This window comes from Stenella coeruleoalba (assembly GCF_951394435.1).
Source record: "Stenella coeruleoalba genome assembly, chromosome: 16".
Taxonomy (NCBI): domain Eukaryota; kingdom Metazoa; phylum Chordata; class Mammalia; order Artiodactyla; family Delphinidae; genus Stenella; species Stenella coeruleoalba.
This window is the reverse complement of record NC_137162.1, coordinates 11,274,175-11,301,560: the sequence shown is the minus strand read 5'-3', so window position 1 is coordinate 11,301,560 and position 27,386 is coordinate 11,274,175. Positions and strand designations below refer to the sequence as shown.

Sequence of the window (27,386 nt, the reverse complement as noted above, 5' to 3'; positions counted from 1 at the left end):
AAGCTCAAGGTAGGGCCTCTTCTCACTACCAGAGAGCCATCACTGGCCAATGAATAGTCTTAAGGGAATAATGGTGAATGCAGAAGAACAATTAAGAGACATTTGGGGATCAGGAGCCCTGTGAAAGAAGGATGACTGCCGAAGTCAGAGACTCTGGGTGGGCTGAATGAGAGAATCCTGAGATCCAGTGACATTTTATCTACCAAGTTGCACTTGAAACAAAAGGACACAGGAAAACTGAAAATAAAGAGGTGAAAATAGATACACCAGGCAAATAAAGCTCAAGGAACAATTTTAGTGTCAGACAAAACAAACTTATGGAAAAAAAATCAAAGACAAAGCAAGGTGTTGCATGCTGATAAAAGGCACAATAGACCAAGAAGATCTAATGATCATAGACATATGCCCCTAATATTATACCTTTGGAACATATAAAGCAACATATGGTAGATTTAAGACGAGAGATAGATAAATCAAGAATTATAGTTGGAGATTTTAACATATACTCAAAAGCTGATAAATTAAGCAGAAAAAATAGAAGAGTTTAATAACATGATTACTTAACCCAGATTAGCAGAGATAAATTTAAGCAACACAGAATATACATTCTTTTGAGGACACACAGAGCAGGCACAAAGAGATTTATGTATCATACCACAAAGAAAGCCTCAGTGAGTTTGAAAGAAATGGGGTACAAAATCAATATTAATAGCATCTCCCTTACTCTAGAAATAACTCATTATAAAATGAAAAAAAAAACAATTAAAATACAGAAAAAAACTTCAAACTCCACAAACCTATAAAGTTTCTAGGAATTAACATAATAAAAATTCTCAAGACCTTTATGAAGAAAAGTCTGAAACTCTATTAGAGGATATAAAATAAAATTAAATAAAAGCTGTGGATGGGATGAAAACATTATAAAACTATTGATTTCCACTGAATCTATAAATTCAATGCAACTCAAATTAAAATTCCAAGAGTATTCTAAGGGGACTTAATAAACTGATTCTGAAAATTAGATAGATGAATAAAACTTCAAGAATAACTAAGACATTTTTGGGGAAAAAAAGAGCAAAGAAAGGGGACTTGCACTACCAGATATTAATATAGAGCCAGGCATAAAACCAGGTTCAATGGAACAGAAAAGCATCCAGAAATTGACTCTGTATAAATGAGGATTTGGCATTTTATAGAGCTAAGGAAGAGGTGGATTATTTGGTAAATAATCTTGGGAAAATTGGGTTGTTATCTGGAGAAAAATAAAGTTGGGTCCTCATCTCTACCATATCCAGAAATAAACTTCTGGTGGATTAAAGACCTAAATTTAAAGATAAAAGTGCAACGTTATAGGAAAAAATGTAGATAATTCTTTGTGATCTTGGGTGGGGGGGATTTCTTAATAGATGCTCAAAGTGTATACAATAAAGAAAACAATAGATTTGAATACATTAAAAATAGGCTTTTTTGGGGCTGCTGTTAACAGGTAAATGCCATCATCAGAGTAAATGAATAGGTGACAGCTGGTAATGTATGTGCAACATCTATGACTGAAAAAAAATTAGCTTTAGCTTCTAGAGTGTGGAGAAAGACATCTAAAAATCAGTATGGAGAAAAGGGAAACAGAGGAAAAAATTAAAAAGGGAATTATATGAATAAGCAAGTTACAGAAGGGGAAGCCTGAATGAATGATAAGTATCCAACGAGATGCTCAATATCAGTCAGAAAAACACAAGTTTAAATAGTAATGGGATCCTATGTCCATTTTATAGCAAAGAAAGCCCCAAACAAACAAACAAACAAAATCTTTATGCTTACGTCACTCCCCTGTGTAAAAGCTTTCAGAGGTTCCCTATTTAGGAGATAAAACAGATGGACCACACACCCACCTCTCCACTCTTCTCCTTTGCTTCCTCCCATCAGATTTGCATTTTAGTATAACTCTAATAACTATGGAGATTGGACAGAGAAGATACTAGAAAAAGAATGACTACTTAGAAGACCATTGAAATAGACCAGGAAAGAGATGCCTGAATTGGGATACAGAGGAGGGATCAAAGCGAAGAAACACTGAGAGAGAAGGAAGGATATACAGACCTTTGTTGGGTGGCAGGGAGTGGTTGTGAATGGCTTCTAAGATTTGTCTTGGGCAACTTGTTGCATGGTGGTGCCATGCATCGAGAAAGGAGAAAGTCTAGATCAGGGTTCACTCTGTTGAGGCTCAGACAGCCATGGGAACTTCCGGGAGAGATGTACAGCTGCAGTTGGCTATGAAGGCTTGGCATTTAGAAGGGTGATCTGGACAGAGGTGTTGGTTACGGGTGTCATCAGTCCATAGGAAGTGGTTAACACCATTGATTCAGTGAGACTGTTGCCTGAACCATAAAACACAATAGCTCCCTTTGTTCATAAAGGTGCTTTCTGATTACCGGCATGACTTTTTTTTTTTTTTTTTTTTTGCCGGAATACGATGATTCTCCACCCCCAATTTGACCATCTCCTCATTTTGTTTTTTTTTGGTAACATGATAAAATTTGCCTCTTGTTTCAAACAAACTTCATTTCTTTGAAATATTACTGATTGAAGTTAGTGGTGGAGATAATTAAACCAGTTTACCTGGAGGTTCAAATTCATGACTTTGGCCTCTTTATTACTATTGCTTTAATAAGCCAGAGATTTAATATCTGAATACAGTATCTGGCATGAAAATAAGTGAACTTGAAAGTGAAAGAGCCTTCTTAATGTACTTGTTTATTAGATGACATTTTGAATGAGTTGTAGGTTAAACTGATAATTGCTGTTGCTGAAACTTCCAGGCTATTGATATTCAAAGATTTATGATCTAGGGTTACTTTCTAGCACTAATAAGTATACAAATTCAAGTTGCAGAGGTTCCAGAAAAGTGCCAACAGCTAATTAGAGGCACTTGATGTATAAACTATTGTGACATAATAGGAGCCACAGGTATGATTTTTCCTTCAGGCTGTTTTCTGGGGATAGTCTTTCAGTGTAGACTATGAGCTAAATAAAGAACATGGGATTTGGGACTTCCCTGGCGGTCCAGTGGTTAAGACTCTGCGCTTCCACTGCAGGCGGCATGGGTTTGATCCCTGGTCAGGGACCTAAGATTCCCACATGCTGCTTGGAAAAAAAGCAATTTAGAAGAAATAGACACCACAAGAACAAAAGCTTCAAAGCCATATTTAATATTCTCAGAGCAATAAGAGAATAGTTTATCTCCATGAAATTAGAACAGGATGCTATAACTATGAGCACAGAGAATAAAAGAAAGGGGGGGTTCCCCCTTTTTTCCCCTTGGGAAAAAAAAATAGAACGTGGGCTTTGGAGGTAGACTTGAGATCTAGTTCTTCCACTTATCAAATGTGTGTCCTCTTGCGCTGTGTGTTCTGTGGTTCAAAGATGGCTAAGGCAGTTCCGAACACCCAGAAGCAGCAAAAGGGAGTCGTTCTTCCCGCATCTATGTGAGTTATTAAGAGAAAGCTTATTAGCTTTCCCAGAAAGCTAATGCACACTTCCCTTCATGTCTCAGTGACTAGAATTGCACTGTACACCCAGTCCTGAGCCAGTCATTGGCAAGGAGGGGAGTGGAATTAACATGTTTGGCTAGACCATGTCTCTCATGTTTCAGAATGTCATGATCCTGTGTCTGGGTGTGGGTCTATTTGTATCCATTGTCAGTTGATCCTTTCAACCTGCAGACTCCTTCTTTAAATTATGGAAAATGTTCTTGAAACATAAATAAATTAATTTTCTTCCCTTTGGTTTTTCTGTACTCTCCTTCTGAGGGCACCCCTCTTATTTGGGTGTTGAACCTCCTGGACTATTCTTCCTATTTCTCTAATATTTTTTCATCCCTTTGGCTTTTTGTCATCTGAGTTTTTCATTTTGGCTGCTAAAACTTTAATTTCCAAGAGCACCTCCCCTTTTTTCTTCTTTGTGCTCATTTTTATAGCATCCTGTTCTAATTTCATGGAGACAAACTCTTCTCTTATTGCTCTGAGAATATTAAATATGGCTTTGAAGCTTTTGTTCTTGTGGTGTCTGTTTCTTCTCAATTGCCTTTTACTGTTTCTGGTGTCTTTCATGTTAAGGATTTTCCTCAAATATCTGGTAATTATTTTTAAGATTGAGACACTAAGAACCCCAGTGAGATTGGGCTTGTTGATTGAGAGCCTCACCATGGGTGGAGGGACTATTTCATCGGGGAATTTCTCCTATTCTCCTAACTATCCTTGTGTCTTTTCTCTTGAGTTGGCCAGAGAAGAATTTTCAAATACCCTTCTTGGGGTGTAGAAGCCTTGTTTCCTCTGGGTTCTGAGTCAGGGAGGGGAGCTGAATATTTCAACATTAATATGTAAATTCTTACTTAATCTTATTTTCAGTATCTTACTCTGTCCCTTAACTATGGTTGGTGCTTCCATCTTTTTTACCCACTCCAGTGAATAAACCTTTCATTTTCTGCCCGGGTGGGGCAGGAGCAGCTGCTGAAATACATCAAGTGGGGGAGAGCATCCAGGGGACCTGAACAAAACTGAGATGGTGGTATAATGTTTCCATATACCCAGCACTCAGTTTCCACTACTATTAGCATCTTACATTGGTATGAACATTTGTTACAATTAATAAACTGATACTGGTACATTAACTAAAGTCCATAGTTTAGATTCCTTTAGTTTTTTTTTAATGTCTTTTTTCCATTCTAGGATCCCATTTAAAATACCATGTTACATTTAGCTGTCATATCTCTTTAGGCTCCTCTTGGCTATGGAAGTTTCTCAGACTTCGCTGGTTTCTGATGACCTCGAATAAACACTGCTGGTAAGCTGTTTTGTAGGGTGCCCCACTATTGAAATTTGATGTTTTCCTCATGATAAGGCTGGGGTTACTGGCTATTGGGAGGAAGACCACAGGTAAAGTGCCATTTTCATTGCATCATATCAAGCGTACGTACTATTAACATGATTTGTCACTGTTGTTGCTGCCCGTGATCACATGGATGAGCTAGTCCCTATTAGCTTTCTTTACTGTAAAGTGACTCTTCCACTGACCCCTCCCCATTTCCATACTGTGCACTTGGGAAGGGAGGCACCGTGCACAGCCCAGGCCTATGGAGTGGAAGCTACCCTCACTAGTTCTTAAACAGACTTTCAACCTCTACTCCACTTCCACGAGTACCTGGTGCTGCCAATTCATGAGACTTTTTGAGGTTCTGAAGCACAAATTACGTGGCATCATTGTTTTTCCCAGTGTTGACTTAGGATTCAACTTCCTTTGATCTGCTGTTGGATTTGATTTCCTGATTTCCCGGTTCTGAATTTTTGTTGCTGTTGTCTCTTCTGTTTTCCTTGTCCTTCTGGATTTATACTGGGTTGTTTTTTTTTTTTTTTTTTTGGATCCTTTTCTGTAAGTTTAGTGAGTCTACTAGGAGGGAGTAGAGACAGTAGTTTTAAAAACATGTCTACAAATTCTTTGATACTGTTCCCTTCAAGAGTTGGAACTGAATTCCTCTCTCCTCGTATGTAGTCTGGACTCAGTATTTTGCCTCTAATAAGTAGAACATGGCAGAAGTGATGATATGTCACTTCTGAGATTAGGTTATAAAAAGACTGTAGCTTCTGTCTTGGATATGTGTTCTTGCTTTCTTGGATGACTTGCTTTGGGGGAAGTCAGCTGCCATTTTTGTGAGCATCCCTATGGAGAGGCTGGCGTGGTGAAGAGCTAATGCCTCCAGCCAACAGCTGCAAGAAACTGAAACTTAAAAACAATTACATGAGCTTGGAATTTGATTCTCCAGTCCCAGTTGAAGCTTGAGATGAGTGTACAGTTGAGGCTGGAGATGAGTGTACAGCTTGACTGCAACCTTATGAGAGACACTGAGACAGATTCACTCAGCCAAGCCACTCTCAGATTCCACGTCCTCAGAATCTGTGTGAGGTAATAATTATTTGCTGTTTTAAGCTGCTAAGTTTTGGGCTGATTTGTTATACAGCAACAGGCAACTAATATAAGAGGTAAATTACAAAGGAGACTTTTATAAATGTTAACTATCCCTATATTTAGATACCATCATGAATTTTTTGAGAATTCAAGTAAAGATATGAACTATTTTTCTAAATACGTTTTTTATTTTGGAAAAATTTTAAATCTATGAAAAAGTTGCAAAGACAGGGAAGGTTTCCATCTACCTCTCACCCAGTTGTTAACTGTTCCACTGTTGTTAACATCTTACATCACCACAGTACATTTGCCAAAACTAAGAAACTGACTTGGGTACATTGTCATTAACCAAACTCCAGACTTTATTTAGATTTGCCAGTTTTTCCATGAATATCCTCTTTCTGTTCCAGGATCCAAATCCAGGATACTATATTGCACTTAGTTATCACATCCCTGCAGCCTCCAAATGTAGTTTCCCAGTCTTTCCTTATTTTTCATCACCTTGACAGAGATCTGAGCTATATTAAAATTACTTTCATTTGTTGGGTTGTGTTTCTTTGTGACACTGCTAGGAAAATGAACAACAGGAACCCAAGCTTTATAAGAATTACAACACTTATCCCATTTGATAATTAGTTTTGTATTTACTTGTGCAATTCTTTGGTTGTCTGCCTTCCCCAGTAGCCTGGAAGATCCATGATGGTAGGGGCTATGTTTGCTTTTGTAAACCCAGCATGATGTCTGGCACATAGTAGTTGCTCCATAAATACATGTTGAATGAATATGTTCACTTATACATATTGGCACACATCCAGAGTTAATGATCTTTAAGTTTTTTTTTTTTTTTTTTGGCCACGCAGCATGTGGGATCTTAGTTCCCCAACCAGGGATCAAACCCACACTTTAACCACTGGACCACCAGGGAAATCCCATCATAAGCTTTTTTTTTTTTTTTTTTTGCGGTATGCGGGCCTCTCACTGTTGTGGCCTCTCCCGTTGCGGAGCACAGGCTCCGGACGCGCAGGCTCAGCGGCCATGGCTTACGGGCTTAGCCACTCCACGGCGTGTGGGATCTTCCCGGACCAGGGCACGAACCCGTGTCCCCTGCATTGGCAGGCAGACTCTCAACCACTGCGCCACCAGGGAAGCCCGCATCATAAGCACTTTTTTTTTTTTTAAAGAACAGGAATCTTTTTTTTTTTATAGTTTTGTTTGTTTGTTTGTTAATTTTATTTATTTATTTATTTTTGGCTGTGTTGGGTCTTCGTTTCTGTGCGAGGGCTTCTCTAGTTGCAGCAAGTGGGGGCCACTCTTCATCGCTGTGCGCGGGCCTCTCACTATTGCGGCCTCTCTTGCTGTGGAGCGCAGGCTCCAGACGCGCAGGCTCAGTAATTGTGGCTCACGGGCCTAGTTGCTCCGTGGCATGTGGGAGCAACCCATGTCCTGCCATGTCCTCTGCATTGGCAGGCAGATTCTCAACCACTGCGCCACCAGGGAAGCCTCATAAGCATTTTTAATGAATCAATGAGCCTCAGTAGTCCTCCGAGGACTTAGAATTGTGCCTTAATTATAGTAAGTCCTAAACAAATAATAACTGTTTGCCATACACACTGCCAAATGCTTTACCTACCTTAGCTGAATAAATAAGCATACAATTAAGTTACATAAAATGAGAATTGCAAAATTCTAAGAGACAATACTCTGCCTCTTCCAGATGAGGAGCTCTTATTTAATGCCCATGAATTGTTCCTTTCAGTCAAGCCTAATGCAGTTGAAGAGAAGAAAGATGTCAGAATGGGCACAGCGGCTGCTCTCCTAGAAAGAGCACACTGAGTAAGTATGGTGTGTCGGGGTGCCACGGAGTGGAAGGAGAAATTGTCGGTTTCTCAGGAGCAATGTATGCAGAGAAAAACATCACAAGGGAAGAAAATACAAATTCCTAGGACTCACCTCTGCCACTTTGAAACCTAACACCTAAGTTCAGAAAACTTTATTCTAATTAAATGCAACTTCATTTTAATTCACTGCAAAACTTTCATCCAACTCTTAACGTTTGAATTTTAAGATTTCACTCTTTAGTATTGCTATTCATGTTACTATTCACGTTTTAGTTAAAATGATAAGAGTGCAAATCATTTGTTGGACTTTCTTGTGGAGGGCGGATGGCACCATCTGGGAAGTTCCATCTTAATGGAATTTGGGAAATACGAGAAGCTGAGCTGGTGGTGTCCACGGCGGAAAACAATAATGCTTTCCAGTGGCAGCTCAACTGACATTATTACTAAAAGCTTTACATGGTGCTTCATATATAATTCAGAAATAATCATAAATTGGAGTTGGACTTTTGGCTCCTCTCCCAGATTAAATCCCTTGAGTGTTTAATGTTTATCTTATAGAGACACACAAAGAATTCAATTTTAGACCTGTATATTTATCTAAATGCAGTGAGTGACCACTTTTTGTGTGTGTGTGTGTGTGTAGGGAAAAGTAAAAATGTGCTTCAGAGCAAAATACAGGAAAAGTCATTAAAGTAAAAATTCAGGATTGGGACTCTGTAATATATTTTGCTAGTAGCAGCATAGCCCAATAAATCAGGTCTATTTGTTTAGTTTCTTTATAATTGATTTTCCATATTTTTCAGCAAGCCACAAAAATTCATCTTTCAATATGTCTGTTTTTATCTATGACCTTCTATGGGAAGAAATTACATGTGCCCGTATTTTAAATTATTTTCCCTCATGAAATTTTCATGGCCTTACTTGCAGATTGCTCTTCCATAAAAGGGCTCATTCATTTATTCACCCATTGTTTGCAAACGCTTTACATTGGAGTCCCATTGATTAGCTCAGTGTCTGACATATAGTGGCATTGGATACATATTTGTTGGATGAAAAAATATTGTCTGCATGCACGCAACATCGTTTTGGATGTATTTCCTAAGCTATGGTCACTTGAGATGCTCATTTTCTTTCACTACATGTTCTCCCTTTCTTTGATAGTGAAAGAACTTTTACCTTGGCTCTGCCTTTAGAAGGAAGGGACTTTCCCTCTCCTTGCCACCATTCCCCCTTCTTACTGGTTGGAATGTAGACGAGGTGTAGAGCCATTGTAGACAGATAAAGGCCATGCTCTGAGGATGGCAGAGTCACAGGTGGCAGGTGCTTGGATCCCTGCTCTCCAGCCCCACACACTGCATCTGTACCATTATGTAAGAGAGAAATCAACTCCCATCTTTTTAAAGCCATTGTTATTTGGAGGTGTTTCTTATGCAGCAGCCGGATCTGTCTTTTAACCATACTGTTCTCAAGGCACTTAATTCTAGAAGGGGTTAGAGGTTCTCAAATAACCATAATATAAGCCAGGATGTGAGAAATTCCATGAGAGCTCAGTAAATACTCTGAGGGTTTGGAAGAGGGAGGGTCCACATCCATCAGGAGAGCAAGTCAGGTGTGCTTTAGATACTAGGATATCTGAATTTTGAGAGCAGCATTACTCTAGTATCTGATGGCCATGGATATTCTTATTCATGGTACCCTAACTGCCTGGCTTACCTTGTCTGTCTGGCACAGAGTTGCCACCTTCAGACTTGGGAAAAGCAGACAGATATTCCTGAGGGTCTGGGGTGATGGGTGGTGGTGTCAGTGTGCACTCAGCCTGCACCAGGACAAAGAGGCCGACTGAGCTTTCTCTAGGTAAATGAATTACAGCCCTCGCAAATTATCGAGGTGGTCAGGAGGTTTGGGGTCAGACAAATGTTGGGGTTTAGATTCTGCCTATACTACCTCCCAGCTGTGAGCAAAAGACTGTAGGAGCTGAGATCTGGCTCTTTGGGTTCAAATCTCTGTTCCACCAGTTAGGACCTATGTGACTACAGCAATTTGTTTAACCTCTCTGTGACCTGATTTCCCGTGGGATGAAAGTACCCACTTCTTAGGACTGGTTGAGGAGTGTTGAGGAGATTAAGGGAGAACTCCTGATGATATTGTCTTTTTCTTTAAATTAATCAATTGATTAATTTATTTTTAGCTGCGTTGGGTTTTTGTTGCTGTGTGCGGGTTTTCTTTAGTTGAGTCCAGCGGGGACTACTCTTCGTTGCATGCATGGGCTTCTCATTGTGGTGGCTTCTCTTGTTGCAGAGCACGGGCTCTAGGCACACGGGCTTCAGCAGTTGTGGCATGCAGGCTCAGTAGCTGTGGCTCATGGGCTAACAGTGCAGGCTCAGTATTAGTGGTGCACGCGCTTAGTTGCTCCGCAGCATGTGGAATATTCCCGGACCAGGGCTCGAACCCATGTCCCGTGCACTGGCTCGAACCCATGTCCCCTGCATTGGCAGGCGGATTCTTAACCACTGCGCCACCAGGAAGTCCAATAATATTGTCTTTAACACATATTTAATGTTTAGTATGTGCCAGGCACACAAATATATTTATATATTTATTTAATGTATATAAAGAGAATAGTGTCTGGTATATAGTAACTACTTGATGAATATTACCTGTGACTGTTGTTTTTAATGACACAACTTCTTGTGATTTAATGGCCTCAGTTTTATGCATGTGTAAAACAAAGGTGATAATACTAATCTTCTTGTCATAAAATTAGGGTCATAAGATTATGTCTATAAAGCACTTGCAAAATGCCAGGTTTTAACAGTAGGATCAACACATTATTAAGCACTTTTTGAAGTAAGTCTCCAAAGTATATTTCCCCGTACATTTCCTATGTACTTCACACGCAGTTTTGTTAAGTGCAGACTTGAGGGAGGGAGGAAGCCATGGGCACAAGTGAAATAGTAAGTGTCTGGCTAAACACCCTGCTGCACTGGCGATCTTTGTAAGGATTTTGCGGCAAAGATACAGAGAATTTCAGTTGGTGTCAGGGGAGGGAAATAGGAGTAGCTGCCCTTTATTGAGGCCTTCTCTGTGGTTCACCACAGCCCTGGGAGGTGACTGTGTCCCTTCTGACGGTCAAGAAAAGTGAGGTTCAGAGAAGGTAACCCAGCTGGCCTGGAACTTACTGTACACACCCTCTGAGTTACCGTTCAGTCTCGTTCTGGCTGAAGTGCCAATAGCAGGGCCAAGGAAACAGGCAGGAATGGTGGACGGTGAGCTTGACTCACCTGGAGGTCCCTGCCCACCTGTGGGTGTCAGCAGACCCCCCCCCCCCGCCCCTCTGACAGCCTTCGACTGTCCCACAAGGTGCCCAAGCGAAATAATCCCAGACCCTGTGATGATCCCTTGGGGGCTATTCCCCTGGATCTTCCAGGCCCTGGTCATCTCTCAGTCCTTTAGGGATAAGCACCTCCTTTCCCTCCTCAGCTAGAGTGGGAGAACTCTTACTGTGGTGTCTCCCACATGGGGCACACACAGTCTCGTGGTGTCACTGGGAGCATTGCAATCGTAGGGAAGAGCGCTCTGAGTTGGCCACACTTTTCCGGAGCTCTTTGAAAGCATGGCTCTCTTTCTCTTGCCTTTCTGGGTCTCTGGGAGGGTTGTGATGGACTGTGAGGGCCCTCTCAGTTCCTAACCATTCTCTCTGCCCTCCCCGTGCTGTTGTTTCCTGGCTTTTATGGCACAAGGGACAAGGTAGAAGGTGCCCAGGGTTCCAGGTGGGACAGGTGACGCTCGTTCTCTCCACTCTGGGATTTCTAATCCATCTGGGTCTCTGCCAGCAGATTTCAGCACCTTGTCTTCTGGGAGCAGAGCCCAAAGCCAGACTGTTTCGGTTCCCTTCCTTCCTCTCCAGCGCTCTGCCACCCTCCTTTTCTAGCTCCAGGGTAAGAGAGTGCGTGAGGGCTGCGGAGGGCACGGGACGGGGAACCGCTTCTGCCAGGCGGCACCTCTTTTCAGATATTTTTTTCTTTTACTTGGACTGTGCCCTTTGCACTTAGAAGCAAGTAATTTGTTGTCTCCATTCTCTGGACGTGACCTGGTCACAGCCCCTGGGACATGAACATGGGCCACTTTTCATGATCCAAAGAGACTGTATAGAGGGAGCCTGGGGCCAAAGGGCGTGATTCCTATCTCACAAGATCATCCTGCTGCATTTCTTTGCTTGGAGTGTGTATGTGTGTGTGTGTGCGCACGCGTGTGTGTGTGTGTGTGTGTGTGTGTGTGTGTGTTGCAATTCTTCCTTTGCCTCACGGATCCTTAAAATGATGAGACAGATTCCGCCGAGTCCCGCAGCTTTGTACAGAAACGAGTGTGGCTATATATGTTTCTCTTACTTTGTAACCAGTAGGAATTTTTCTGTGTTAAAGAGTTTTGGAGGCATTTTCCCAAGAGCCCACAGGCCATCTTTCATACCAAACACATTCGTCAGAGCTTTATAGGATGTAGGACAAGCCCCAGCAGCAGGTTTCATGAGTGAGGGTAGTGCATCGTTCAGCCGTATCATCTAGTGCAAGTTTACCATACACTTTTTATCCAGAATCTACTCTAGATAAAGCCATGTGAAACTCCAACAGCCCCTGACTGGGGGATATCACAAAATAGGACTGCTCTGGGGGGATTTGCTTTTTACTGATGGTCTGTAGTCATCTTCAGTATATGCTTTGAGTCGCAGATCTGAACACAGTGGCTGTGGACATTTGGGACAAGGAGCAGAGCCTGATGAGCCCTACATTCCTGAGCCAGTTGCCTCTAAAGCTTTACTTCTGTGCCCGTCCTAATGCTGAGATTCTGTTTGAAAGTTGTCACTTGCTGGCCATGTCGACAGAGGTTGTCACGAGACGGATAGCTGCGAATGCTGACCTGTTGTAGGGGGACACAGGATTTGAAAGTCACTGGCGTGGGGCAAGGGAGGCCAATGGGTGCTTTCCGTTTTAATGAAGATCTTTAGCAGTGAGAGGATGAAGCTGAGAGGTGATTTAAGGTACAAAACGTACCTTAAATTTTACTGTTAATGTTTATTATTTTCCCCAGATAATAAAAGTAGAAAATTTGGAGGATACAGGTAATTATAAAGAAGAAAGCAATTACCCACCATTCCACCACCCAGAGCTAAGCTTTTATCTATGCACATATTCCTACATGTAGCATATATTATATTATATAAGAATATCTTATACTTAATATTTTATAAATATTTTATATAGAGGAATTTTATAATGATGAAAGTGATGCATGCTTGTTGTAGAAAACTCAAGCAGAGCAGACCGTGTAAGCCAGCAGTCTCCCCTACCACCTCCTGGAGGGTCAGCGTCAACATCTGGTGTGCATCCTTCCAGATATTTTGTCCACACGTGTACTCTCTGCAAATTATTTTATCCATATTCTTTCTCATAGCCACCTGGCCCTAGATTTCCAATATCTTCTTCCAGTTCCCTGTGCTGGTGCCTGACTGGCTCCATTAACGAGCTCACCACGCTGAACAGACTGAGGCCACTGGTTCCGTACCCAGCTAGGGTCCTTTGGAATCATAGCGCATAGGGGCACTCCCAGTGGCCTGGCCACCGAACACGGATGGGATGGTTTCCAGGGCATGAGAAGAGAGCAAAAGTCCACTTTCCTTTCTGGCAGAAAGAACTTCTCACAGGGATGTCTGTAGAGGACCCCAGGAGCAAGGTAGGTTCCCCCACCCCCGTCCTCCCTGTGCACGGCCATCGTGCTCAGTAATTCCCACCCTGTCACAGCGATCCTCTGTGTGGTGATTGTGGCTTGCTTAGCAGAGGCTACCTGCAGTTAAGTTGATTTAAAGAAATGAAAGATATGTTATGTCTCAACGTTTGTAGTTGCACATTCGTATGTATTCCAAACTTGTACAGCTTCTCAGAAACTCTAGAAAGGTAGCTTCTGAGTTGACGTCTAACGTGTCTGAGAAGTATTGGTGGTGTCTGGAAGCATGGGAAAGTTGGACAATCTAATATCTCCTGGCAACACATTGTTTACAAACATTACCCACCTCCTAAGAAGGATGGTGGCAAGTGTTCACGCTGGCTTGGCCACTGACAGAAGAACGGGTGATTCCCAGCGCTCTCTTAATTCTGTCACCAGCTGGTGACTTTCTCTCTCTCTCTCTCTCTCTCTCTCTCTCTCTTTCTCACTGTCCCCCGCCCCTCCCCGCTTCCCCTCCCTTCCTCTCTCTGACATGCTGGAGGGTAGTGTAGTTGGAAATCCACATTTTTCTGTATGCTCTCCCAATTTTTAAATGCAAGCTATTAACTTAATTTTCCAAAACTCCATGCAGGTAGAAAAAACCCACATCTGTGGGCTACATTTGGCATCTGTGGCCCTGCAGGGCTAAATTCCACCCTACCCATCAAGTTACATTGTCTTTTCATAATTTCAAAAAAATCTATCTCTGAAATCCCAAAGTCCTTATCTTGCCTATCTCATGTGATTTATGGGCCAATCAGCTAAGTAGTTATATTCAACACCCTTTAGCTGACTCTTTAAGAGGATTAAGGGGCTGACTTTAAAACACTTAAAAGGTGGCTGTTTTGGATATACTTTTAATGTATGCTAAAAGGATGCTAAAAGGATTTTGGTTTAAGGAACAAATTCTGTGGTTTTGTAAAGAGAGGCTAAATGGAAATTAAACTTATTATAGAAATATCAGTGAGCATGGTTACCTTCCTATAATATAAATTCAAGCCTACATTGATTTAAGAGTGTTACGATGCTATTTATCTCTTTGAACAGAGTAAAATGGTAATATACATGACAAAGTTAAAAGGTTGTTCAGTTCTTTTTTCCATTATTAGAGTCTAAAGCTTCTTTTTCTATGTGGAACAAAGATGTCAATTATACAGAAAAACATCAGATGTTTTCCCTATTACCTGCTCCCCAACCCCCATATCTTTCTCTTAGTTGCGGCACGTGAGGTCTTTGTTGTGGCATGTGGAATCTTTTAGTTGTGGCATGCAGAATTCTTAGTTGCGGCATGCGGACTCTTTAGTTGCAGCATGTGGGATCTAGTTCCCTGACCAGGGATCGAACCTGGGGCCCCCTGCATTGGGAGCGCGGAGTCTTACCCACTGGACCACCAGGGAAGTCCCCCTCAGTACGTTCTAAACTGCCTGCAGGGTCCACAGGAAATATATTGTGGTCTCCAAGCTGTCAGTACTAACTACTGATTTATCTATTTTCTGGCTCATCACCTTTTTCTTCGGAGCGATTAATCAGCTCTCAGGACTCTAAGAACTAAGAGTAAGTCTGATTCTGTAGGATGATAAGAAAAATGAGTGAATGGTATTTGGCGATAGCTGCTGGCTTCACTGCTTTATGTTCTTGTCACTGGGGTGACACACTATGATAAAATCCATTTCTTTTATGGGAATTTTTTTTTACAGGAATCTGGAGGCTCCATGTGTCAGTAACTCATTTCCCAGATCAGTGGAGACCTTGAATCTGTGCCCCTCTATTGAACAATGGGAAGTTTCCCTTCCAAAGTCAACTCGAATATCTGACAATTAGAAAAAAATTCTAATTTTGGGGGGGGTGGGTAGAGCTTAATAATATCTAATTCCGAATGATATGCAGTATTACATTTAACGTAAGGACAAACCATACATTAGAGAGTCACAAAGCCTGTTCCTTGGAACCATATTTATTTTTTCACAGTTCTTCATGACAATCAGTTGTGGCTTAAAAGTCACAGATGGTTGGGCTGAACTTGTGCTTGCACTTTTCTTTATTGGTAAAGACGTTCTCTAAATACAAGGTTCCTATCAGCATCCAATGAAGACTTTGTTGTTGCTCTTTTAACTCTATCATAGTTCTAGAAGTCACAGGTTTTCAACTGCAGTGTGTTCCTACTGTGATATATATTGCCACTAATATAACAAGAAATGATCTTAGGAGATATATGAATGCTTTTTTAAATTTAAGTGGCTATATATTTATTTTAAGGTAGTTGAAAAAAATACAACTAGCACACCAAACCAGTGAATTCAGATCTTATATCATTCTTTTGACATAAAGTAGATGATTTAAATGAAATTATTAAGTAAATAATGGTTTGGGTGATACACGAATATAGCAAAAATCATATGAATGGGGCTTCCCTGGTGGTGCAGTGGTTAAGAATCCGCCTGCCAATGCAGGGGACATGGGTTTGAGCCCTGGTCCGGGAAGATCCCACATGCCACGGAGCAACTAAGCCCATGTGCCACAACTACTGAGCCCATGTGCCACAACTACTGAAGCCCACACACCCTAGGGCCCGTGCTCCACAACATGAGAAGCCACTGCAATGAGAAGCCCGTGCACCACCATGAAGAGTAGCCCCCGCTCGCTGCAACTAGAGAAAGCCTGCGCGCAGCAAGGAAGACCCAGCGCAGCCTAAAAAAAAAAAAAAAAGAAAGAAAAATCATATGGATGGTTCGGAAATGATTGAAGCACGAGAAACTGAATTAATGAAGTCTCACTGGGTCTGTCAGCGTGATTCTATCTTTTAACTTTAAAATTTCAATCAAATTAGGATTAGATGGACCTCAAAGGTTAACATAGATAATCCTAATGATTTAACATGGAGCCTGAAAAGAATAAGTCACTTGTTGAGCTTAGCTTCCCGTTTTACCATCTTGTATCTTAGGTTCTATTGTTGTAGGCACCTTATGTTATATAATAGTGTACATTCTGGACTCCTGACTCTACCACTTAATTTTTGTGTGAACTCAAATTTATTCAACTGCTATGAATCTATTTCTCTCACCTGTAAAATGGGGAAAAAATAGTACCAGGCTTGGGAGGTTCTTCTAAAGATTAAATAAATGAAAACACATTAAGGATTTAGGCTGTTACCTCATGAAGCACTGAATGAATATTAGCTATTATTATTTTACGTTTCTGAAAGGTTGTGTAAATATAGTGGTTTACACCTAAAATTTCATTTATCATGCCACAGAAGAGTCTATTTAGGGACTCCCCTGGTGGCGCAGTGGTTAAGAATCCACCTGCCAATGCAGGGGACATGGGTTCGCTCCCTGGTCCGGGAAGATCCCATATGCCATGGAGCAACTAAGCCCGAGGGCCACAACTACTGAGCCTGCATGCCACAACTACTGAAGCCCGCGTGCCTAGAGCCTGTGCTCCACGGCAAGAGAAGCCACCACAATGAGAAGCTCGTGCACCACAACGAAGAGTAGTCCCTGCTCGCCACAACTAGAGAAAGCCTGCACATAGCAACGAAGACCCAACGCAGCCAAATAAATAAATAAATGTATAAAAAAAGAAAAAAAAAGAAATGCTTGGTGAGCCCCGTTGTGAAGCAAAGAATTACTGTGAAATGTACTGCTTTTTAAGAGCTGTATTTTTGGATGGAATGGGTTGAATGTGAGGCTGTTTTTGGAAACATTTAAGTCCTATAAGATTTGACAGGCATTTCTTTTCACTGGTTCTCACTGTGACTTGGCACAAAGAAAGTTACTTCACATGGTAATGTAAATTAGCTCAGGATTCTTGAAGGCAAATATTTCAAACAGTATGTGTAATACTTTAGGATGATAGTCTGTATATCGAGAAAAAGAACTACATTTCTCCTGGGAATCTTTTAGAGGAACTCTAGATTAGGGCACTTGAAAATGAGGTTTTGGTTTCCATTCTCTTTAGCACCACCTGAATAGGATGCAATTTCATTCTTAAAAAAGTTTGTAAGATATCAAAGTTTTTGCAGTTAAGCATGTTATATATTCTTACCTGGGAGAGTATTTTAAAAAATCTGTTTATTACTTGCTTGACTTTATGCTTAATCTTTTTTTTAACTTTTTATTTTATATTGGAGTGTAATTGGTTAACAACGTTGTGATAGTTTTAGGTGTACAGCAAAGTGATTCAGTTATACACGTACATGTATCTATTCTTTTTCAAATTCTTTTCCCATTTAGGTTGTTACATACTATTGAGCAGAGTTCCCTGTGCTATACAGTAGGTCCTTGTTGGTTATCCATTTTAAGTATAGTGGTGTGTGCATGTCAACCCCAAACTTGAAGAGTTTTTTGATTGTAGCTGTTTAGGTAGGGCTACATGGAGAATTGTAGAGTTTTTAGAGTTGGATGAAGCCTGAGGTATTGTTTTTCTTTTTTTTTTCTTTTTTTTTTTTTTTGCGGTACGCGGGCCTCTCACTGTTGTGGCCTCTCCCGTTGCGGAGCACAGGCTCCGGACGCACAGGCTCAGCGGCCATGGCTCACCGGCCCAGCTGCTCTGCGGCATGTGGGATCTTCCCGGACCGGGGCACGAACCCGTGTCCCCTGCATCGGCAGGCGGACTCTCAACCACTGCGCCACCAGGGAAACCCTGAGGTATTGTTGAGTTATCTTCTCCTTCTTGTTCTTTCTTTCTCTCACAGAGCTGTACAGAAGTTCACCAACCTGTTCAAATTGCCCAGCTTGGTAGTATTGAATAATTCTTTTAATTTAGTACCCCATGCCCAATTCTGTTTAGATTCTTCACTCATTAAGCATCCAAAGCCTACGTTTCTTTGTCCTGTCAATTCCTCACAAATTTATTGTTTCTTCGTCTAAAAAGTATAAAAGCTGCCTGCTTTGTCCACTTCTTAGGTCCCATTTCTATAAGACCTTGATGTGCACAAATTAAAATTAGTTTCTTTTTCTCCTGTTAATCTGTCTTGTGTCAGTTTTACTATTAGTGCAGCCACAAGGACTCAAGAGGGGTAGAGGGGGAAATTTTCCCTCCCCAACAATGCATAAAGGTGAGGGAGCCTTAAAACCATGGAGAATTACCTAGACACAGGACCTAGATGGCTGAGGTGTTCAGGAATTTTCTTTTCCTAACTGACTCTGGGTGAGGGTGGAAAACTCCCCCAGTGAGAATCTGGGGGCAAGTAGGTGTTAGAAAAATTATCCTGGTACTTCTTTTCATGAAGAAACAGAAAGGTTCTAGCATGCTAAAAACCAAACCCCTGATTTATAAAGGGGTTGAATTCTACTTTGCTATTGCAAAGAAGAAAGGATAAAAATATCCATTTTGAATAAATCTCTGCGTATTGTGCCCCATTTCTCTCTTCCTCTCTTGCCTGCAGGTTGGTCCCAGCAGCCTTGATTAGTTCCTGATGCTCACTTTGTTTATTTATCTTGAGCTCCACTCTGTACCTCTCTCTGGGCCCAACTTGTTTGATATATCATAAATATTAATGAGCTAATCTTTCCTACTGAAAACAATGAAGAGGAGGAAGTATTTGGGTCTTCTCTCTGTCTCTAAATGTCTCCCCAAATGAGTCTCAATTCAGCAAATAGAGCCTTTGGATTAAAACAAGCCGTTCTTACCTATATGGGAAAAGGATCCCCAAAAAAGTGGATATATATATATATATATATATATATATATATATATATATATAACTGATTCACTTTGCTGTACACCTGCAACTAACACAACATTGTAAATCAACTATACTCCAATAAAAATAAAAAACTAAAAACAAAAACCAAGAAAACCAAGCCATCCTTGAGACAGTTCTGAAAATGGAAGTATCAGACACTCACTTATTAGTGTGAAATACTTAGATTATTTTTCTTCCAATACCAAGTTGAAAGCTACACTTAGGAAGAGATTTGTCTATTGGTGAGTGGGGAAGGGGTCGTTGTGGCTCATAGGGGAGATTTTGGCAGTTCAGAATGCACCAGAGAATTGCTGGTGGTGCTGGTATGCTGGCGCTGGGAGGGGCTTGAGGAGGCTGGTGATTTAGCCCAGAGTAAGTTTAATTAAGAAATAATTGTATGGACATAATTTCTGCTCCTTTGTATTTATTAGATCCTATGCATAGTAATCCTGTGTGTTTATTAGAAAATCCTCCTGAAATAGCCTTGTGAGACTTTTGTCCTTTCATTTAGAGAGCTGTCTGGTGGGGAAAAAATGATGCACAGCAAATTAGAGGTTTGCACAGGGAAGCTTTTGCCCTGGCCAGCTGTGCCATTAACCTTTCACCTGGTGGCTAATTGCCTGTGGATCTCAGAAGCTGAAGCTAATTAGAAATCTCAGTAAATGGGACATTCTGAAAGTCTTTAGGAAACTTTTGTTTCCCTCCCTAGGCCAATTTTGCTTACATTTACCTTTTTCTGTTATGAAAGAAAGTATGATCTAAATGTCCTAACATAAGTAGATCTCCAAGATATATTAAGTCAACAAGATAAATTTCAGGACTAAGCCTTAAGTATGATACACACACACACACACACACACACACACACACACACACACTGCTATATATCCTCTGTAAGTAAATACTTGAATATATGTATGCAAAGCAGCTGTCTCATGAGGTTGTTATGAGGATTAAAAAAAGATGATGGGTATAAAATTCCTAGAACAATGTCTAGCACAGTGTAAATACGTCACAAGTGTTAGCTATTACTATGATGTAATGCATTTAGAATGACTTGTACTGAACTTGTAGCCAAACTTGTAACAGTGGGGTGGGGTAGATGGATGAATTGGACTGTAGCCTGATCTTTAATGTTTCAATACTTGTGCAATAAAGAAATATGTTCACAAATTACTTGTAGAATTAAAAAGGAATTTAATAGATCTTAACATAAAAGCAGATATATTGAATAAAAATTTAAGAGAGATATCACAAGCAGGGCTGCCATGGGACCTGGGCAGAGGGGATCCTGCCTTGAGCCCCGTGTTCTAGAGAGTCCTGCATCTCAGAGAACACATCGGCAGCTCTGTCACTTAGGAACTGGTACCCAACGTGGGTATGGTATGATTTAATGCTAATTAAAAACCCAAACACCTGCTTTTGTGACTAGCTCCATTCAGGCCCCAGGGAAATGCTTCTCCATGCCTCTTGCCCTTGAACAAAGGCGGCTGCCCCCAAATGCTAGGAAGGGTGAGGCTTGTGCTGCTGCCTGTGTGGGAGCTGCTTTGTTGCCTAAGGATGATTTGAGCAGCAGAGCAGTGAGGTAAAGACGAGACAATTTAATTAATTTATCTTTAATTAACTTATAATGGATTCTTGCATAAAGAGTTATTGTTTCCCAGTAGTGCCAACATTCGTTTTCTTGCTTCTCTTTGTGTTCCAATTCTTGCTTCCAGAGGTACTCACAAATTAGCGCAGTATTTGCAGTAGTTATGCACGGCAGCTGAGGAATATTCTGCAATATTAAAACAATGCATATATTCTTGAATTTGTATATATGGAGGTCTAGATATAACATCATGAAGCATGTCTATTTTTTTTTTTTTTTTTTTTTGCGGTACGCGGGCCTCTCACTGCTGTGGCCTCTCCCGTTGCGGAGCACAGGCTCTGGACGCGCAGGCTCAGCGGCCATGGCCCACGGGCCCAGCCGCTCCGCGGCATGTGGGACACTCCCGGACCGGGGCACGAACCCGTGTCCCCCGCATCGGCAGGCGGACTCCCAACCACTGCACCACCAGGGAAGCCCAGCATGTCTATTTTTTATATAGGCAACTAGATGGAAATTGAATGCTAGAATTATGAATAGTTTTACTTATATAAAATATATTTAATATGCTTTGATTGCATTTTCAAAAAATTAAATGACTAGTTTTAAGAACTTTTGACTTAAAAATTTTATCTTCATTAATTAAAAGTTTTATTTTGTCTGTATATACCCTACTCCCCCACCACTTTGGAATGTTTTTATTAAAAAACCCTATTTTGAAACCATAAAAATAATTCTAATTTTCAAATTTTAACGTTTTCTTTTAATTAAATCAATTTTATTGAGATAAATGTACATAAAATAAAGTGCAGCAATTTTAATTGTGGTGAATTTTATGAATGTATACAAATAACCACCACCAAGATCGAGACAGAACGTTTCCATCACGTCCAACTTCCTTGTGCCCTTAATTGTCAATTTCTCTCTCTACCTCACGCCCCAGGCAATAACTGATCTGTTTCTATCACTATAGATTTGATTACATTTTCTAGAATTTAACATTATATGGAATCATACAGGATATATGTATTTTGTGCCTGGCTTCTTTCTTCCTGCATAATATTTTTGAGATTCATCTATGTTGTGTGTATCAGTAGTTTGCTAATTTTTTTTTTTTTTTTTTTTTTGGCCACGCCACACAGCTTGCAGGATTTCAGATTTCAGTTCCCTTACCAGGGATTGAAACCGGGCCACGGAAATGAAAGCCCGGAATCCTAACCACTAGGCCACCAGGCTCCCAAGTTTGCTCATTTTTATTGCAGAGTAGTAGTCTTTTGCATGGATATACCAAAATTTGTTGGTCTGTTCACGTATTGATGGCTATTTGGATATGATGAGTTTTGAGCTCTTGTGAGTAAAGCTACTTTGAACATCTGCATGCAAGTTTTGTGTGGACATATGCATTCATTTCTTTTGGGTAAGTAACTAGGATTGGAATTTCTGGTTCTTATAGTATCTGGTATACTAACTTTATAAGAAGCTGTCTTATATCATTTTACACTCCCATCAGCAATGTGTGTTAAGTTGCTCCACATCTTTGTCAACATTTGTTACTGTCAATCTTTTAAAATTTTAGCCGTTTAGTGGGTGTGTAGTGGCATCTCATTGTGATTTTAATTTGTATTTCCCTGATGATTAATGTGCTTATCTGCCATTCATATATCCTCTTTGGTGAAGTGTCTATTCAAATCTTTTGACCATTTGTCTTCTTCTTATTGAGTTGTAAGGGCTCTTTTATATATTTTGGGGAGATATAAGTTTTGTAAATATTTTCTTGCAGCCTGCGGCTTGTCTTTTTATTGTCTTAAAGTGTTTTTTGAAGCAAAATATTGAATTTTTGATACAGTCCCCTTTATCGATTTTTTAAAAATGGTTTGCTGTATTTTTTTAAAAGATGTATTTATTATTTATTTTATCTTATTTATTTTTGGCTGTGTCGGGTCTTAGTTGCAGCACGTGGGATCTTTGTTGAGGCATGCGGGATCTTTCGTTGTGGTGTGCAGTCTTCTCTCTAGTTGTGGCGTGCGGGTTTTCTCTTCTCTAGTTGTGGAGTGAGGGTGCCAGAGCACGTTCACTCTGTAGCTTGTGGCACACGGGCTCTAGTTGAGGCTCAGAGCTCAGTAGTTGTGGTGTGGAGCTCAGTAGTTGTGGCATGTGGGCTTAGTTGCCCTGCGGCATGTGGGGTCTTATTTCCCTGACCAGGGATCAAACCCAAGTTCCCTGCATTGTAAGGAGGATTCTTTACCATTGAACCACCAGGGAAATCCCTTGATTTTTAAAAATTTAAAAAACAGTTCTTGCTTTTTGTGTCTTCAGAAATCTTTGCCTAGTTTAAACCCTAAAATTTTCTTCTGTGTTTTCTTTTATAAGTTTTATAGCATTAGCCTTCATATTTAGGTCTATGATATGTTTTGAGTTATTTTATTCTGTGTGGTCTGAGGTAAAGTTTGAAGTGTGCATTTTTTTTTTTTCTTTGTGTATGGATGACCAATTGCTCCAGGATCATTTCTGAAAAGATTGTTCTTTTTACCCATTGAATTACCTTGGCAACTTTGTTAAAACCCAACTGATCATATATGTATATGTCTAATTCTGAACAGTATTTTATTTCATTGATATCTATGTTTATCCTTTTGTAAATGCTACTCTATCTTAAATGACTGAAGTTTGGGAAGATACTAAACAGGAGAATAAAAAGCCTCAGGGACCTCAGAAATAAAACTCGAATGAATGAACGCCAAGTGGCCAGTGTGTACTTTGGGGCATCCCAAATCACACTGATGATCTCATTTGCAGTGAAGAGAATTTCTAGTCTGGGATTAAACCTTCAGGTAAGTTTTTCTATAAGGGGGCTCTGTGACATCCAAACTCAGGGGTACCTGTGTATTTAGGGACACCTAAAATAAATCAAACCTTAAACAATGACACTGAGCTTGGAGATATGAAACGGCAGGAAGTTAGTGCTTGCTGCCCATCAGAGGTGACGTGTTAGGGGTTAAATTGCAATCTCTCTGCAGGACTCCTTATCAAGTAAAGAAAGACGGAGTAGGCATCCGTCTTGCTGATATGAACAGTAAAAATATTTATTGCTCTGTTTACCAGATGCCTAGGATCCAATTCTACGGTCTTTGATTGACAGTGTGACCCTTTCCTGTGATGCATCCCAGTTTCAGTGGATAGGACAACATAATTGTGTATTTATTTGCCACCTGCCTTCCATAGAAGCAGGTTGAACTCAGGAGCTGAGTACAAAGCTGAGTCAGGTCAGAAGGGCATCAGTGTTCATAGTCTGAATCTATTTCCCCAGAGCACATGGTCTATTTCAGGAGACAAAGACATGATTAACCAAGCTGGCCGCTGGTTCCTTTGGAAAACACAGAGCAAGAGTGTCACGGCAGGGCACACAGGAAAGGTGGGTGGGTCACATGATATACTACTTGGCAAGTTATCTGAGCCTCAGCTGTTCCCTTCCCCAACATCAACATGGGAAATGGGGCATTCACAACCATTTTGTTCCACTTATTGAAGCGTGCTAACAGATTTTTGTTGACTTGAATTGTCCTGCACTGCATTCCTTCACCAATCAATCCATTACACAAAATTCTACCCTCCCGTCTTCAAGTGGCAACGTGGTAGCACAGTTAACAGGGGCCTTGTTCTTTAGAGCAGAGTCCCATTGTTGCTTGTGTCCTGTCCTATCTTATCTAGCCTTCCCTAGGCGCATGTCTGGGAGATGAGGGTTACCATTCCTGAAAACTATCTTTTGATTGTTATCAATCAGTTTATTCCGCCCCCCATTTTTTGTGAAATTGATTAAGACTGGCTAAGTAAAATTAGGAAACATTAAAACTCTGAGCGAATCATGGTGAAAAAAGAACCACCAAGTAGTAAATTTATCTTAGAGTATATACTTCCAATGAATTTATATCTCAAATGAAAAATAATGTGTAGCATGAGGTTTTCCCCTAAAATAAGAAAACTTCGTATGGATATGCATAGGTATGTGTTTGTATAGGGTGTGTGTGTGAGTGTGTGTGTGTGTGTGTGTGTGTGTGTGTCAAAGCAAATCAAACTACTTCAGTCCTTATCTAAGGAATAAAACTGTTCAAATTGCAGTGGCTTGTAAATTCCTGACTTTGGAAGAAGGAATCTGTACTGTCTTTGGAAGAGGGAATAAACATTTTCTGCAATGCAAGACCGTATTCCATTCTCTTCACCTATAAGAAATCCAGCCAAAATTATGACAGTGTATGTTAATGTAGTGGCCGCTGTACTTGCCTGCCTGGCCCCCTTTACCCTCTTCCTCTGTTAATGGACCACCTCCCCCTTCCTTGGGGTACAGCCCTTTCTCCCCTGCAACCGTAATACTGGGGGCTGCCCTTCATAGTACTCCACCTTCCTGACCACTGCAGTGGGCACCTGGTCAACCTGGGCCCTGCATCTCTATGAGTTTCTCAGGGCTGCTGTAACAAAATGTCACAAACCAGGTGGCTTACCATAACAGAAACTTACTCTCTCACCGTTAGAAGTCAGAAATCAAGATGTTGGCAAGGTTGGCACCTTCTGGAGGCACTGAGGGAGACTCTGCTCCACGCCTCTCAGGTAGCTTCCGGTAGTTGCTGGCAATCCTTGGCATTCCTTGGTTTGTAGATGCATTACTCTAATCTCTGCCTCTGTCATCACATGATGTTCTCCCTGTGTGTGTATATCTGTGTCCAAATTTCCCTCATCTTATAAGGACACCAGTCATTGGATTAGGTCCCATTCGAATCCAGTATGACCTCATCTTAACTTGATTAGATCTGCAATGACCCTGTTTCTAAACAAGGTCAGATTCACATGATACCAGGAATTAGGACTTGAACATGTCTTTTGGGGGACACAATTCAACCCACCACACCTTTTTTCCCATAGTGATTGGTCCAATGATAAGCATGGTACCCAAACTGGGCCAGTTGGAGTCCCCCCCTTGAAGGTTCTAATTGGAGCTTTGGGGGACATTCTTGCTTTTTGCTTGAGAGAATCGTGATGGTGCTGCTGGCCATGATGATTCCAGCCTGGGGAGAAACTTGTCTGAGAGAATGGAGCCCAGGAGCAGAGAAAAGCAGAGAGAGGAGGAGACAGTCTTGACAATGTTCAGATCATTACATCCAGACTCACCTTTCCTTGGTTTGCTCACATGAGCCATTAAACATGTTTGAGGACTTCCCTGGTGGCTCAGTTGTTAAGAATCCGCCTGCCAATGCAGGGGACACGGGTTCGAGCTCTGGTCCGGGAAGATCCCACCTGCTGTGGAGCAACTAAGCCCATGTGCCACAACTACTGAGCCTGGGCTCTAGATCCTGCGAGCCACAACTACTGAGCCCGTGAGCCACAACCACTGAAGCCCGTGTGCCTAAAGCCCGTGCTCTGCAACAAGAGAAGCCACCACAATGAAAAGCCTGTGCACCGCAATGAAGAGTAGCCCCCGCTTGCCGCAACTAGAGAAAACCCGCGCACAGCAACAAAGACCCAACGCAGACAAAAATAATAAATAAATAAATTTATTTTAAAAAGTGTGAGATAATTTTTCAGTCATTTGCCACCAAAGGGCCCTAAATAATACAATTTAAAGATGTTCTAAGATTTTGTGAGAAAGGACCCTAAAATGGAAACGCTATCTCCCAGAAAGCAACTTAGCCAAGTTCACTCCAATGTGCCTGTGTTTACTTGGCAGGTAGTGACGTGTGCGTGAAGGGACAGCTCCCACCTTACAGGCCACGTGGAGATGCCCACTTGCTCTGGATCGCCACAGTAGCAAGCACAAGCTCTGGCCTCATTTCATTTATTTTTCTTTTCTTCTCACAGGCTTAATCTGACCCTCTATCATTTTCATATGAATTTACGAAAGAAGACTTTTCTTGAGTTCCTAAGAACAAAGGAAAAATGTGGAATGATGTGCTTTTCCCAGGATGACAGAAGGAGTGCTGTAATAACACGTGAGTATCTTGTGCAGTTGCCTGATCCATTGCAAGCATACGAAGGTCACATTGCAGTATCACTGAAAAACTCTCTGCCATAAAGTGATATTCAGCAGGCAGGAGGCTGGCCTCATGTGGCACCTGCTGGACACTTTTGGCTGCAAATAATAACTTAAATAATAAGGAGCTTCTTATCTTACATAACAAGAAATGCAGACATAGGTCTTCAGTGAAGTCATCAAGTCTCTGTTGCTTCCTACCTTTCAGCTCTGCCATTCTCAGCTTGTTGGTAATATTTCTCCCCATAGTTGCAAGTTAACCTTGGGAGGTCTGGGTTCTGAATGCAACAACATTCAGAAAAGGGGACCAACGTTTTCTCCCTTGCATGTCTTTTTATTGGAAGGAAAACTTTCTGTGAATCCCCCCATTCCAACCCTGGACTTTCCCCCAATCCTAACAGCCATGATGGAGTCTCATATTCAGGGTTGTACCAATTGCTGCAGAGGGAATTGGTTTCCCACTATGGTTTACGAATCAGCATTCACCCCTTGGGGCTGGGGAATGGCCTGTGAAGCCCAGGACACTCAATACCTGAACGA

At 41.2% G+C, this 27,386-nt stretch overlaps 1 protein-coding gene across 2 annotated transcripts in view; it reads left to right on the top strand.

Moving 5' to 3' along the window:
- Positions 1-26,774, top strand: part of SEC23IP (SEC23 interacting protein) — a 90,297-nt gene extending 63,523 nt beyond the window's left edge. Inside the window, exon 19 of one of the 2 annotated variants that reach the window (XM_079900081.1) lies at positions 26,675-26,774. The gene's annotated coding sequence lies outside the window, so the exon portion shown is untranslated. Of the gene's footprint in view, positions 1-4,772; positions 5,008-26,674 lie in introns of those variants that run through there. The other variant, XM_079900080.1, reaches the window with a different exon arrangement.
- Positions 26,775-27,386: the final 612 nt, after the last annotated feature.